Here is a 15,256-nt window from a genome sequence, read left to right as displayed (position 1 = left end):
TTATTACAATTTAAAATATCAGTTTTCTATGCAAATATACCAAAATATAATATATTCCTGTGATCAAAGCTGTATTTTCAGCAGCGTTACTCCAGTCTTCAGAAATCATTCTAATATACTGAAACATTTCTGTTTGTTATCAATGTTGAAAACAGTCAAGCTGCTTTACTTTTGCTGTCAATTTTTTTATCATCAAACGAATGCATCCTTGCTGAATAAAAACATTAATTTCTTTCCAGAAATCTAATTGAATTCATGATCTACATTGCATCTGCAGAGCGTGTGTTTTGAATCTGTTCTCAACCAGTCATATTTATTTATTTTTCACAGAATCTCATGTGAAACGAAATGAATGTTTTTGATCCGTTTTTGTCTAACATTTATAAGAAGCCATGAAAGTGTAGAAAGTGGGGTTAGATGGGACGGCGAGCGGGAGGCCCGTGGAGGATGGAGCGAAAGGTCAGGCGCTGAGGGGCAGTCTGTGCTGAAAGCAAGGTCAGTCTGTTGTTGGGTTGGAGGTGTTCAGGCAGTGTTTCTCTGCGCTGGCTCACCTAATGCATGCAGTCGTGGAGTCTGACGCCCTGGAGCGGAGGTTCGCCAGCCTTTTCACATGACGTGCTGTTTTTCTTCTTAATTACCGTACTACAATGCTAAAGGCCACGTGTGTAGGGTTGAAAAGTCCTGCATCATACAATATTTGCTTAATAAAATCCAATGAGGCGCTGATTACGTGGCAGTTTGGCTCTAGGATATCGAACTTTCTCCTAAAATGTTGCATTTCCTAACATTTGTGCACATTTGTAAGTCTCGTTTTATCCCTTGATCAGCAGCACAGCCGTACAAGCACAACTAGACCTATTCGTTCAATACTTTTTGCATGAATAAACTATTCTGAATGCATTATTTTATGCCTAATGCTAAAGTAAACGGTGCATTCCACTTGTCTATACAACCTTTGACATCTGACTGCATTTGTTATTTTCATAAATAAACACAAGCTGATATTAAGAATGAACATTTTAAGATTTATAAATGCATTCCAATTTACAGATATATAGTCAGAGTTATATAACTATATATGCACAATTTACATTCATACAAACAATTGTATTTTAGCCTAAATATATTCAAGTTTACGTCTATCTATGGTTCTAGCGGGGGGTTTTTTTACTCCAAAAAGCAACATTTATTTATCTTAATATATTTTTTTATTTTTAAGGCAGATGTTATGGAGCCAACGAGTGCACTAGGATGACGCTCGGAAGTGAATGTACTACACTTCGAGATGAATCAAGCCTGTTGTTGTAGTTAACTTTTAAAACGGCCAACTTTCCAGCGGCCGTCCCCTTCCGAGGCCGCTCGAAATGCTCAGGATCAATGATTTATTTGACGGCTGCCTTATAAAATAATACAAACAAGGAATTTTTAACGATCGCGAATGAGAAACTATCCGTGTCGTGATATTCTGTGAACAAATCACTGGCGCTCCGTCTGCTAAAGTCGAGCCCACGGGGCGTTATCTAACAGGACCGTTACTCATTTATGACAGCGCGGCATGGCTTCATTTCATCCTGCTCTTTTAATGTGCTGAAAGACACATCGCTCCCCTCAGCATCACATCAGTGCAGAGACGTCGTCGCTTCTGTAAGTGACACTCCGATGAAACATTAGAGAGATCAGCGTGTAGCTTTCAGCTTTTCTTCTGTCGTTGAGTGATGATTTAACGATGCGTATCAACAGGACGTCTTCGCTACTTGTTAGTAAACCGCCTAGTCGTTGACTAAATGGTGCGTTCTTTGTAGTTATTGTCGCGCGCCTCACCTGGAAACACTCAAAACACGCTCGTCTGTCAGAGCAGCCTGCCGAGATCCCCTTAATGTCTTAATTGTTTCTCCTAGATTTCAGTAGAGCCATCCGAGATGCAGATGAGTTTGTTTCTTCATCGGGTTTGGAGAGATGTAGCATGCGTCGCCGTCTCAGCAACCGATGCTCGGCGGCGAATGGGTGCCGTCAGAATGAGAGTCCAAACAGCTGATAAAAGCATCGCAGTATGTTTCAAACCATTGATCAATCCAGAAACAAATCCATTGCACCGTTGCTTCCACAATAATCCATAATAAAAAGGTCTTTCTGGAAAAAATCCATCTCCTGTTGTGTCTCATATTAATATCCAGCCACATATTTGTTTAAAACTGTTTTTATGAACGGTGCTTGATCTGTGCAGATTTCTCTCCTGATTCAGATTAGCGCTATAACGGCGTCATATTTTAACCGGAGGCAATGGTTTAAAGCGAAACATTTTTTAACGATGGAGATGTTTCTCACAAACGCATATTTTTGTCGTTGACCGATGGACTGGAGCGCTGTGGATTATTGCGATGTTTGGGCTCTCGTTCCGACGGCACCCATTCACTGCAGAGCATCCGTCGCTGAGCAGGTGATGCAATGCTGCATTTCTCCAAATCTGATGAAGAAACCAACGCATGGGATTGTTTTGGTGAGCTATTTCTCGACGTACAAATAGCAAAGCATGTCAGTCCTTTCATAATCATGTCTTAGACCGTGTTTGAAGTGATGAAATGGTTTAAAAAAGTCTCAATATGCACATTTTCTGCGAAAGAGCACCTTTTAACAATCAGATCATCAAATAAGTATTACAGCCTATTTATGAGACCGGCATTAGACGCGACCACGCTTTTGACTTTTCAGTTTCAGCCGTTTCTCGTAGTTTTTTCTCTACTTTCCTCACCCGCCATTTAGACTGACACAAACATATTGTAATGCACGACGAGGATTGGGGGAATTAGGAAGATAACGGCAACAACTTTTGCAGCTTTTCATGTAAAAACTTTCTAAACAACGTCTTGTCACTTTCTTATAAATTATGCAGTCTATACCGCTGCGTGCTTGTCAAAGTAATCGTCACAGCGCAGTTGCCGTTTAAGACGTGTTTTCAACCTTTCATGTGGAATATTACACAACGACAACTTTTTCCAACATAAACTAATTACCGGCCCGATGCCAAAATCAAAACAATATTCAGCAGCCAACTCTTTTGAAATTGCACGCTGCCCCCTGCCTTTCCAGCTGACAACCTTGTGAATTATTTCGAGGCTTATCATTGTGCTGTTGTTATTTTATTGGAGATTGTAAATAGGATCTACCGGGAGGCTTTAGTGACGGATGTAGGATGCAAAAGCTGCCTGTCAAACCGACTGTACATGGACTCATATTTGTATGAGATGTCGTAAGATATTTCAACACCCACAACTGAAGCATGTTTTGTCTTTTTCTCTCTTTTTTTTGCTCCTGGATTGTGCAACATTTCAATATTGTTGCATTTCGTTCATCTTTTAGTGATCCTGTATTTTTATACAAATAATAACTGACAAAGCACACTAAATATTCCTTATATATATCTCCAAATGTAGATTATGTAACAGGAGCACACTTCATGGATTACTGTATTTTGTTTGACTTACCCTTCTGTTGCTAATGTAACGACTGCACCAGATGCAATATCAGAATTTATTTTATTGTATTCAAAATTTTATTTTGGCAAAAAATGCGCATGTTATTAAAAGAAAATAATATTCTGTTTTCGACGTTAGATACTGCATCGGTGTCTAACAAGGGCAAAAATATATATATTTTACAGTACACTAGATTAATTTATAAATTTAATATTAATAAATTTGTACATTTATAGTTGTGTGAATGAAAATTAATTATTATTTTATTTTATAGAAATATTGCATTTTTGTTTATTTTTTCTTAAACAATTATAATAAGCTTTTTTTTATAGGTAATGCATTATTGATTAACAATAAAACGTTTATTAAGCATTATGCTAGATTAATTACATTTTCTAATGAATTCATATTATTTGATGAATTTTGAAAATAATGTATATAATAAAAAAATTTATGATTTTATTGTTTCCTTATTTTATTTTATTGTTTTTGCATCAGTTGCATTAGGTGTCATGAACTAACAAAAATCCAAAACATTCAAATAATTTAGATTTTAATTTCTACATATACAACTAAATTTTTACATTTCAAGTTTTAGTGATCATGTAAAAAAATATTATATTTTATTCTCTAATATTTTTTATATTATATTATATTATATTATATTTTTATTTTTATAATTCACTCACTTTGAATCATTCTGATCAGACTATCAAAACATTTCATGCTGATAATTAGACACCATACCTTAAATTAACCATGCAGATGACATGTGGCAGATGATCATTTTAGACACTATTTTCACACTGTTCGACACGCACTATTTTAGTACACTAGTACCACATTGCAAACATGAGTGCCGGTGAGTTCATGTATTCCCAGTGTCCAACATATGGCATCCCATATCCCAGAATAACCTGAGCAACTTCTGCTTTCTGTCCTGCGTGTCTTTACATGCACCGCTGCCGGTCCTGATCTCTAATTTATCTGACCTTTGTTTGCTTGTGTTTTTTACAGACCATTGCTTTTATAGGCAATGTTAATTTTAGCCCAGAAGAGCGTTCAGAGAAGCCTTCAGGTAGCCAAGGACAAACCTGAATGATCCGCTGTAACCCGGTGTAAACATTACCCTAGTAAACTGTACTTAAAATGTCAACTCAAAGACTTTTAACCGTTTACTCAAAAAGTTGCGTACAGGGCTCAAATTAACTAAAACTGAAACTGAAAGATTTTTTTTTGTTTGTTTGGAAAGTATAAATGTTGCCTTGGTAACCAAAATATGTTGTAGCACAGATAATATGAATAAAAAAAGTTATATATATAAATTGTATATATATAATTGTATATATATATATATATTGTGTGTGTATATATATATATATATATATATATATATATATATATATATATATATATATATATATGTGTGTGTGTATATATATGTGTGTATATATATTTATTTATTTATTTTTATTTATTTATTTATTTTTGTATATATTGTATATATTATTTTTTGATATATATTTTTTCCATAAATTCTTTATATTTCATAAATTCCATCAAATCTTTTGGAAACTCTTCTGAATGGAAAGGCATCGTTGTACTGATTTTCAATTACATAACACATCTCACTGAAAGTGAGACATTCACATCATAAATTTGTGCTGTATCTGTAAAAACATTGTTTTAGCAGCTGTTGTGTATTATAGCGTGTTATAACACAGCTGTTTCATCATCTAGTTCTTCGAGTGTGAATTTTCACAGCTGTATCTGTGAGAATTGAATGTTTTATCCAGTGTATTTATGGGCACGACCAATTTAAACTCAGCATTGCTACATTAAGTGTTCAAAAACCTGTGAAAGAGAGCAGGCCTTTGACAAATAACTGTTTGCTTTTTCCAAAGCTGATTGCACGGTTAATTTCTTTTCTTGGCATTGTTTGATAGGACACACACGCGGCTGTTATTGAACACTTGCTGTACGACGGATGCTATTGTCTGTTAGTTAGTTTTAAACTAACACTGCATTGATTTTAACATTGTAGTCCTGTTATAAGGCAATTGCTGATTTGATTTAATGATTTTTGTGAGCTTATCACAAATGCATTCTTGTCTTTAAAACATGCAAACTGTATATTGATATTAAACTGTACAAGAAGTGTGCCTGCGATGACTTAAAATGCTGCCCAGGCAGTTTTGCATGTTTATGAACTTCAGAAAAGCACATATTTTTTAATTGCTTATTTATAAACAGCTCAGCATTTAATTAATAACATTGACGATGGATCCAAAAGTTAGTGTATTTATTTTATTATTTATTTAAAATTAATTAATATTAAATACATTTATTTATTTTTTATTTTATTTTTGCTATTGATTGATTAGTTAATTTTTTATTTATATTTTTACAAATATATGTTTGTGTAAATTACATGGCATGTTATAACACTTTACAATAAGTTAAATTTGTTCACATTAGTTAATGTAGGTATCAGAGACTATGATATTGAGGAAAAAAATTAAATAAAGCAATAAAAAAACAGGGTAACACTTTTATATTAATGTGTCCTTGTCACACGTTACATGCGCTTACTATAAAAATTAATTAATTATGCATAATTATTTGCAAGCTAAACCCTAATCTTAACCCGAACCACATTGTAGTTGTAGTATTGTTGCTTAATATTTAAAATTACAAAGTAACAAGGACACCTTTAAATAAAGTGCAATTAAAAATAATCATTTTAATTTCTACTTATAAAAAAGCTTTTTTTTTTACATTTTAGGTTGTGTAAATTAACATTAGCTGATGTATTATGTACACATTTTATTTCATTTTATTTTTACATTTTCTTTTAATAATTCGTAGAATTGTTAAATGAAACATTTTTTCCCCGACGTCGATAACTAGCAGCTTGTAGGTTTTGAAACAGTTTATGCATATAAAGAGAAAATGTGTATGCAATTACAAAAAAACATCCATAAAAGAAGGTCGGAGAAGGATATATAATTCGTTGTACTTCATGCGAGCAAGCATTTATGTGTATTTTGTATAAATTTATGATATCCTCCCAGTCTGACCAGTGCTGGCTGGTACTTAAAAGCAGTTTAACCGGTTTAAGCTGGTTAATTTCCTCCAGCAGGATTATTTATCGTTTGTCTGGATCTGAGCATCCTAAAGATATGGAGTAGCTTAACTTGGCCTGGTTGTTTCTTCATGCTATGAAGCGTCCAACGCCTCGGCTTGCTCTCTCTCACGCAGCCTTCAATCACTGAAGTGTTGTTGTCTTTTAATTGCCAGTGTGTTTAAGCCTCGTCAGGACTACAGGCGGCGATGCTGAAGTCCTCGTGCTGTTCGTTTTCTTTCCTCTGTGGAACGTAATGTTGTTCTGTTGTGTTTATCGTCCCGCGGAGAGGCTTCGCTTCAAGAGACTGTTCTCTTCTAATTGGATTGGATTCTGTATTGGTCTCATTATTTCAGCTAATTAAGATTTAGCTCTGTGGCATCTTTTGTCACCGTGGTGTAAGTGATCCGCATTGATTTTATTTGCTCATCTCTATTCAGATTGTTTTGCCTGGAAACAAAATCCCAAACCGTCTTCTACAAATCTGATAGATTCAAATTAATGAGGTTTTCTTTGAGAAAATATAAATAATGTAAATCTATGCATTTTATTCACACCCACTGTCACATAAGCGTCATAAAAATATGATAACAAAATATCATCCATATTTTATGAGCACTCACACAACATTAGCATGTTAAACTTCTCTCGATATATATATATATATATATATATATATATATATATATATATATATATATATATATATATATATACAGTATATACGAAAAGTCTCTACTTGGAGTCAGAGTTTATAAACTAAACTTTGTTGGGTGCAAAACTAAACTTAATAAACAATGAAGCTGAAATCTTAACCTGAAAAAATATGATTTACCTTTAAATAATAAATACAAGAGTAAAGATGATCTTCAGCGTCTCTATCTATCTATCTATCTATCTATCTATCTATCTATCTATCTATCTATCTATCTATCTATCTATCTATCTATCTATCTATCTATCTATCTATCTATCTATCTATCTGTCTATCTATCTATCTATCTATCTGTCTATCTATCTATCTGTCTGTCTATCAATCAATCAATCAATCAATCTATCTATCTATCTATCTATCTATCTATCTATCTATCTATCTATCTATCTATCTATCTATCTATCTGTCTATCTGTCTATCTGTCTATCTATCTATCTATCTATCTATCTATCTGTCTATCTATCTATCTATCTATCTATCTGTCTATCTGTCTATCTGTCTGTCTATCAATCAATCAATCAATCAATCAATCAATCAATCTATCTATCTATCTATCTATCTGTCTATCTGTCTATCTGTCTGTCTATCAATCTATCTATCTATCTATCTATCTATCTATCTGTCTATCTGTCTATCTATCTATCTGTCTATCTGTCTATCTATCTATCTATCTGTCTATCTATCTATCTATCTATCTATCTGTCTATCTATCTATCTATCTATCTATCTATCTGTCTATCTGTCTATCTGTCTGTCTATCAATCAATCAATCAATCAATCAATCAATCTATCTATCTATCTATCTATCTATCTATCTATCTATCTATCTATCTATCTATCTATCTATCTATCTATCTATCTTAGTCTCATATTCTTTTTTCACTTGTTCTAAAACATATATATTTTTCACGTGACTAAGTTCAGTGTCCTGTCAATTACGTCAGCAATGTAACCAACGTCACCGTCCCTTCCCAACATCCCTATCTGTCTTGCAGCTGCTGATCTGAGTCCAGTCGATTGCGTAAGTGATCACCGTCCCACCGGCTCGCCCGAGCGTGCTGAAGACATCACCGCGACATTGTCTGCCGTTGCATCATCCCGGCGCGTGCCGCAGAGAGAAGCCGCTACAAGCGCTTCGAGTGTCCGGGTTGAGTGCGGTTCAAACTCAGTGAATCACACGAACGTTCAAATGGAAGGAAAACCGGGCCTCCTCGACCCAGCACGTTATTTTAACCTCGACGCGCTGCAACGCTGTCAGGAATAAATTGTCGGTCTGTTATTGCTTATAATACGAATGGCTCGTAACAACACACTCGCGCGGGCAGAAAACGGCGTAGTCACAATACGAACAAATTCTTCATTTGCGCTCCGGAGTGACAGGTCGAATAACTGAGATAGCGAAGCACATCTCGACAGGTCCGCTTCATTCAATTTCTGCGCTTTTTCATTCTTTCCCTCTTCAACGAGTCATTGATGATTGCCGCGACGGAGGTTGACAGGTGAGAGAGTCGCGGCCTGACAGACGTCGCGGAGGGGGATGATTGAGATTCGACGCCGTATGGAAATCGCGCTCGCGTTGCAAACGCGCGTAATCTCCCCCGGCAGGCGGCGAGACGGTCGGGGGGGAGCTTATCTGCGAGAGCGGGTGGCCCGAGAAACGGACAAAGCGCTGAAAGAGTCGTCCGAGGATGCGGCGATGGTTTGTGGGTCGTGCAATAGCTCATGCTTGACTGAGTTTTTGCTAGAGCTTCCTCCTTTGTCGCCGACAGGCTAACATTGAGTTCTCTCGGAAAGGTAGTTCGCGCTGGCAGTATTCCCAGCCGTAGTCAACAAAGGTAGTTTGTGCTTATTTCGTGCCTCAAACAAACATGACTTGACGTTCGTGGCGCCTGTTCCGGGGCAGCCTGTCCCAGATATCCAATCCTGTCCTACGGAGAGGCTCTTTCTTTTTGACTATGTTGTCTTGTCTCATAATCTTTTATTTTCCGGTAAGCTTGTGTGTTTTTTCGCATCCCTCGGGCACCTTGATGTTTCAGTCCTTCTAGAGGTCTGGCGAACATGTCTGCTACCTTTGCACAAAGGAAGATGTCCAGAGATGTGCGCAAATGCATTCAGACTAGATATCCGAAATAAGATTAGGACTATTTTGCACCGATAAAACTTCTAGTAGCGCAAGTGCTTAACTTCAATGCATCACTGGCGCCGCTTTCATTCTCATCGAAAACAAATTAATGCAGTCATTTCATAAGTGTTGTAAACACGAGCTTCTGCTGTTTTGCTGTGGAAAAGTCCCGCGTGAAACTATACAAGACATTTAACTAATAATTGAACTAAAACATGTAATGAGCACTGATTCTTCAACGTCAGGTTGTGTGGCTTGTGACCTTTCCTGTTAAATTAAAAGTCATCCATCAAAATCACTGCTGTGCCGCTCGCTCCATCCGATTTTCCGCTGTGTCCTTTATGAAAAACGTGTTATCAATCCATATTAAAGATCTATAATTCGTATTTTGATGCTATTTTAATGGACAGGTTACTAAGGATTGTTGCTCAGAAGTTTTTGCATTACTTTATTATTATCTTTGTCTTAAACGTTTCTTATAATAATGTAAATGAATGAGTGCTTTGTTTACAGTGAGAGTATAAAGCTATGATCTGATAAAATAGTCTCGGAAGAATCTCCTTAAGTTCAGACTGAAATCTCGTGTTTTATTGACTGAACAGTTTGAGACTTATTTCATTTTGATGGAATCTTATTGAGTTTAAAGTGAAGTCTTGTGATTGAGCACATTATGAGACTTACTGGAGTCTCTTTGAAAACATGTAAGAATTAAAAGTTTCCTTTTGCTTTAATCTCATCGACTCTATCTTTTCCCATGTTTTCAGATTTCTATTTTTTTTTTTTTTTTTTTGCATGCCATATGTGAAAATGAACACTGAAGCTATGCGACACTCACACGGTGTTAATGGTGTAACCTTTAATGAGCACAGATGCAAAATGCTTGCATGAGATGTGTTAACAGACCTCGGGCTTTAAAGTGTTAAAGTTTTCCTCCGCCGATCTGGCTTGAAATCATCACTTTCACAGACTCTTTATTTATGAGCACATTATGAGACTTGCTAGAGTCTCTTTGAAAATATGAAAGACCTAAAAGTTTCCTTTTGCTTTAATCTCATTGCTTTCTAGGAGTATTCAGAATCTCAATTTATAAATGATAAAATCCAAATCATTTGTAGAATTTGTTCAAATCTCATGGTTTAAAATCTCATATTTAATGAAAGGGCCAAAATCAAATAAAATTACTTGATTTTTAAAGAATTATTTTCAAGGTCGTTTGACATTTGTTTAGGAGAAGAAATTCAGAAAGTAAATCTATAAATTATTAAATATATATATATATATATATATATATATATATATATATATATATATATATATATATATATATATATATTTTTTATTTTTTTATCTTAGATATTATAATTTATAATATATACATGGAATAAATATATTTAAAAATTACTATACAAACATAAAATGATTTTATCTAGTTTACAAGTCAACATTTCTTGAAGCACTTAAACTAAATAAAAGAATACTGTGAATAAAAATGTGTAACAACTGTATAGACATATTTAAAAAAAAAAAAATCATGCAATAAAAAATTAAATTCAAAATAAATATGACAAAACACAACAGGTCACTTCATTTAAGTTAAAAAAAATATATATGAAAATATCAGTGATACTAAAATATTACTAGGCACAACAGAATTAAACCAAAGTCTCATCCGTTTAATGTGATTGCGGTCTAGAAACGATTGAGAATCTCATGTTGTACTTTAGGGTTCAAAACTCGTGTTTAACGTGTTATGAAAATATGTGAGCAACGAAGTCTCCATTTGCTCTGTTTAATCCCGTCACTGTCCAGGACAAGCCGTTCAGACTCTCACTTGTGTTTTATTTTCTCCTACAGGATGCATGCAGCTCTTCCAAAAGTGACTAGATAACAGCAGAATTGTCCAGCAGACGGTGAAGTGTTGCTCGAGGCTGAGCGCCCCACACAACCTGCATTTTACGGCTGGAGAAGATGGAGACTTTCATCGAAACTGACAAGCCGAGGTCCAGACGGATGGCTTTTCTGGAGATATGTGACTCTGCGGAGTCCGACTCAGACGGGGAATAGTTTGAACTATTTATGCGAGAGGCGCTCTCGACGGGAGTCGGACCATGCATGAAATGTTCAGCAATGTCAACAATGCCAAATGTAGGGCAGCCGAGAATTCCCAGCGACAACAAAGGTACGGTTATGTGTGCTTTTGACAACACAAAGACGTCGAGGTTTGCGCTGTCTGTTTGCCCCACAAAACTTGCTGTCTCATTGCAAAATGCGATTCAAAAGTAGAGCAGCTGAAAGTAGACTTCAGATCTCGGGAATATAATTGGGCTTCTTTTAGCGGCTGCTTCTTTTATTCATATTAGAGTGACCGAAGTCGCAACATGCACAATCAAAATGGACTTGGCTTGTGAATTATTAACTGATGCACACTGCTCTAATCGCATGCCATCCAATTCATTTCGAACGTCAGGATTTACCTTTTCCCACGTTTTCTGATTTCAATTGTTTTTTTGCATGCATGCACGCAACACGTGAAAATGAACACTGAAGCTATGCGACACTCACACGGTGTTAATGGTGTAACCTTTAATGAGCACAGATGCAAAATGCTTGCATGAGATGTGTTAACAGACCTCGGGCTTTAAAGTGTTCCTCCGCCGATCTGGCTTGAAATCATCACTTTCACAGACTCTTTATTTGAGTCGCTCATTAATCCTTTTTGGCTCAGTCACGCTTAGTGAAGTAAAACTGTTCAAAAATCTGGAAATCATATACAGTAGTCAACGTTTGAACGAAAAGATAGCATTTTGTTTATAGGTTTTAGGACAACTTTGATGGACGTTTTTCATCCACTTCAAATCTCGACATATTCATATCCATAAAATACATTTTCTTACAGAAATGTACATTTTTCATGTAAACCACTGTCAAAAGCAAATATTTAAAAAATTTGAAAATATTCTTTATATAAAGAAATAATGATTATTACAACAATTGGTGTAAAAATAAACATTTATAGTAATTGTAAATTTATTTTTTTAATATTACACATATATTCAATATATATATATATATATATATATATATATATATATATATATATATATATATATATATATATATATATGTAAGTCAAAACCATAAAACATATTTTATTATGATTATTATTGTAGTTATCATTATTATTAAACATGATAAAAGACGCTAAAAAGACAGATGCAAAGATAGATGGATAGATAGATTTATAGTAAATTAAAACTGTTTTAAAGTAAAATAAATGGCTGAAATAAAAATGTATTTAAAAATAAATAAACTGAATGCATTTTATTTAAACTACAGTTGCCAAGGCAATTTAAAATTTCATATTAAATAAAATAAAAATTTTATAAATAAATGTAAACAGAATTCATACCTATATAGACATATTTAAAAATACAATCAAATAAAAACAAATAATCAGTAGTAATAAAATACGATTGGGCCAAATTTTATTGAGTTGAACATTAAACAAAACACAGAAAAAACATACAAAAACTCTCAACAAAATAGATAAAACTGATTACCACAAAATCAGAAACATAATACGTAAAATAAAAACCTATAATAGTTTAGCAGGCATATGTGAATAACACTGGGTGCTAATAGATTGACTTAAAAAATAAACCAAACACAAAAATAAAACAGAATATCTAAAACTACTTCAAAAATCAAAACCTGAGTTCTTGTAGATGCTGCTGACTTTGCACGAGCGAAATTGATGTTTTTGCCATTTTCAAGGTAATGAGGCTCTAAATATTGTTTAAACGATCTGCATCTTTGACATTTTACAAATTGCCACCGCTCATAGACATTTAAAAGCAAGAGTACCGATGGACCGCTTTATTTATCAGTCGAGATGTTTGCCAAGTCAGGTATAACGCGCTCGTAGTTACTCTTAATGATTTAAACAAAGCGCTAACATCAAGGGTTAAACTCATTTCTGGAAAAAAAGACATTGAGTCATATCTACAAACCGGAATATCATAGAAATATGTGCTAAAAACCCTATACGACAGGCGTTGTATGAGCACGCACCACCTAATTCTTTCAGAAAGTGTATAATACAGTCATTTATGATAATGCATGATGAAGGCCACGTGCGTTTGCAATTAAAAGCTTTAGGATTGCGCTAAATCATCGGCGAAGTGTATAGAAATGAATGGTGCATGAATTAATGCACCTCCACAGAACGTGCAGAATGACTTCCATCGAAGTAAATTAACCTTCAACCTTCATGAACGACACTTTGACCCTTGACACGTCAGACTCTACTGTGAGACTTTTGAAATGAGAGCGAATTCTCCCGTTTGCATGAAATATCGCTCAGTTGTCAGCGACATAATCTAATAAAGCATATCCAGACACGAGTGTAACGTGGCTGTGTGTACATCGAGCAAACAAGAGAGTCGTTTTCTTTTCTGTTTAATATATTGCTCTTTTTAGGTCCATCCTCCCAGTGCCATCTGCCGCTACCATAAAGAGGAGAGACGGGGCGAGCGAGACGGTGCGTGACAGACTGTTTTATTTGACTTGGAGGGGCTAATTTGGATTAGGGAGGATTTGTGTCCCCGCTGTGAAGCCCGGGCCTGTTTGCGAAGCGACTTGCGGAAAGTAGATCTGATGCGGTAGGTCCGCCGTTCGCCTCTCGATGAGATAAAACAGTAAGCCGGCGGGAAAATCGGGGGTAAAATCACATTTAAGCCAGTCCATTGAACTGTGGAGGTAAACAATGAGGATTTAGACCCAGACAGAGTAAAGATGAAACACCTCAAAGAAATATTTGCAGATTGTTGGTATCGCAGAGCACATATTGCACCGACGCTTTCCAAGCAGAACGTGCAGCCGCCAAATGTTTGTCCAATTTAGTGAACATAAAGGCTTTAATGACGGCGGAAGTCGTGAAAACAGGAAGACTTCAATATGACGGTTTCTGCATAACATATCAACAAACCAGCTTGACTCTAAAGGTGCAGAATACACTCACATGAAATACAGGCAAAATTTTAAGTATTATGATTTTCCTCGTACCAAAATTTTATCTTTAAAAAAATCTGGAAATCATATACAGTAGTCAATGTTTGAACGAAAACATAGCCTTTTTTTTATAGGTTTTAGGACAACTTTGATGGACGTTTTTCATCCACTTCAAATCTCGACGTATACATATTCATATTCATGAAATAAATTTTCTTACAGAAATGTACATCTTTCATGTAAACCACTGTCAAAAGCAAATATTTAAAAAATGTGAAAATATTCTTTATATAAAGAAATAATGATAATTACAACAATCGATGTGTAAAAATAAACATTTAAAGTCATTTAAATTATATTTTTTAATAATGCACAAATATTTAATACACACATATATATATATATATATATATATTAATATTAGTGTAAGTCAATTTTATTATGATTATTATTGTCAAAAACCATAAAACATATTTTATTATGATTATTATTAGATAGTCATCATTTAGATAGATAGATAGATGAATAGATAGATAGATAGATAGATGATAGATAGATAAAAGATAAATAGACAGATGATATAGATAGATAGATAGATAGATAGATAGATAGATAGATAGATAGATAGATAGATAGATAGATAGATAGATAGATAGATAGATAGATAGATAGATAGATATAGATAGATAGATAGATAGATAGATAGATAGATAGATAGATAGATAGATAGATAGATAGATAGATAGATAGATAGATAGATAGATAGATAGATAGATAGATAGATAGATAGATAGATAGATGATAGATAGATA

The 15,256-nt window shown here is 34.6% G+C and overlaps 1 long non-coding RNA gene across 1 annotated transcript; it reads left to right on the top strand.

Moving 5' to 3' along the window:
* The first annotated feature begins 1,538 nt into the window (after nt 1–1,538).
* LOC122351434 lies at nt 1,539–14,082 on the top strand. The gene is made up of 3 exons (XR_006251760.1): nt 1,539–1,644; nt 11,289–11,613; nt 13,914–14,082. It is a non-coding gene; the product is annotated as an uncharacterized LOC122351434 (long non-coding RNA).
* The last annotated feature ends 1,174 nt before the right edge of the window (nt 14,083–15,256 follow it).

The sequence above is a fragment of the Puntigrus tetrazona genome, chromosome 1, assembly GCF_018831695.1.
Source record: "Puntigrus tetrazona isolate hp1 chromosome 1, ASM1883169v1, whole genome shotgun sequence".
NCBI classification, from domain to species: Eukaryota; Metazoa; Chordata; class Actinopteri; order Cypriniformes; family Cyprinidae; genus Puntigrus; species Puntigrus tetrazona.
Note: the sequence above shows the minus strand (reverse complement) of the source record. Positions and strands in the feature narration are given on the sequence as shown.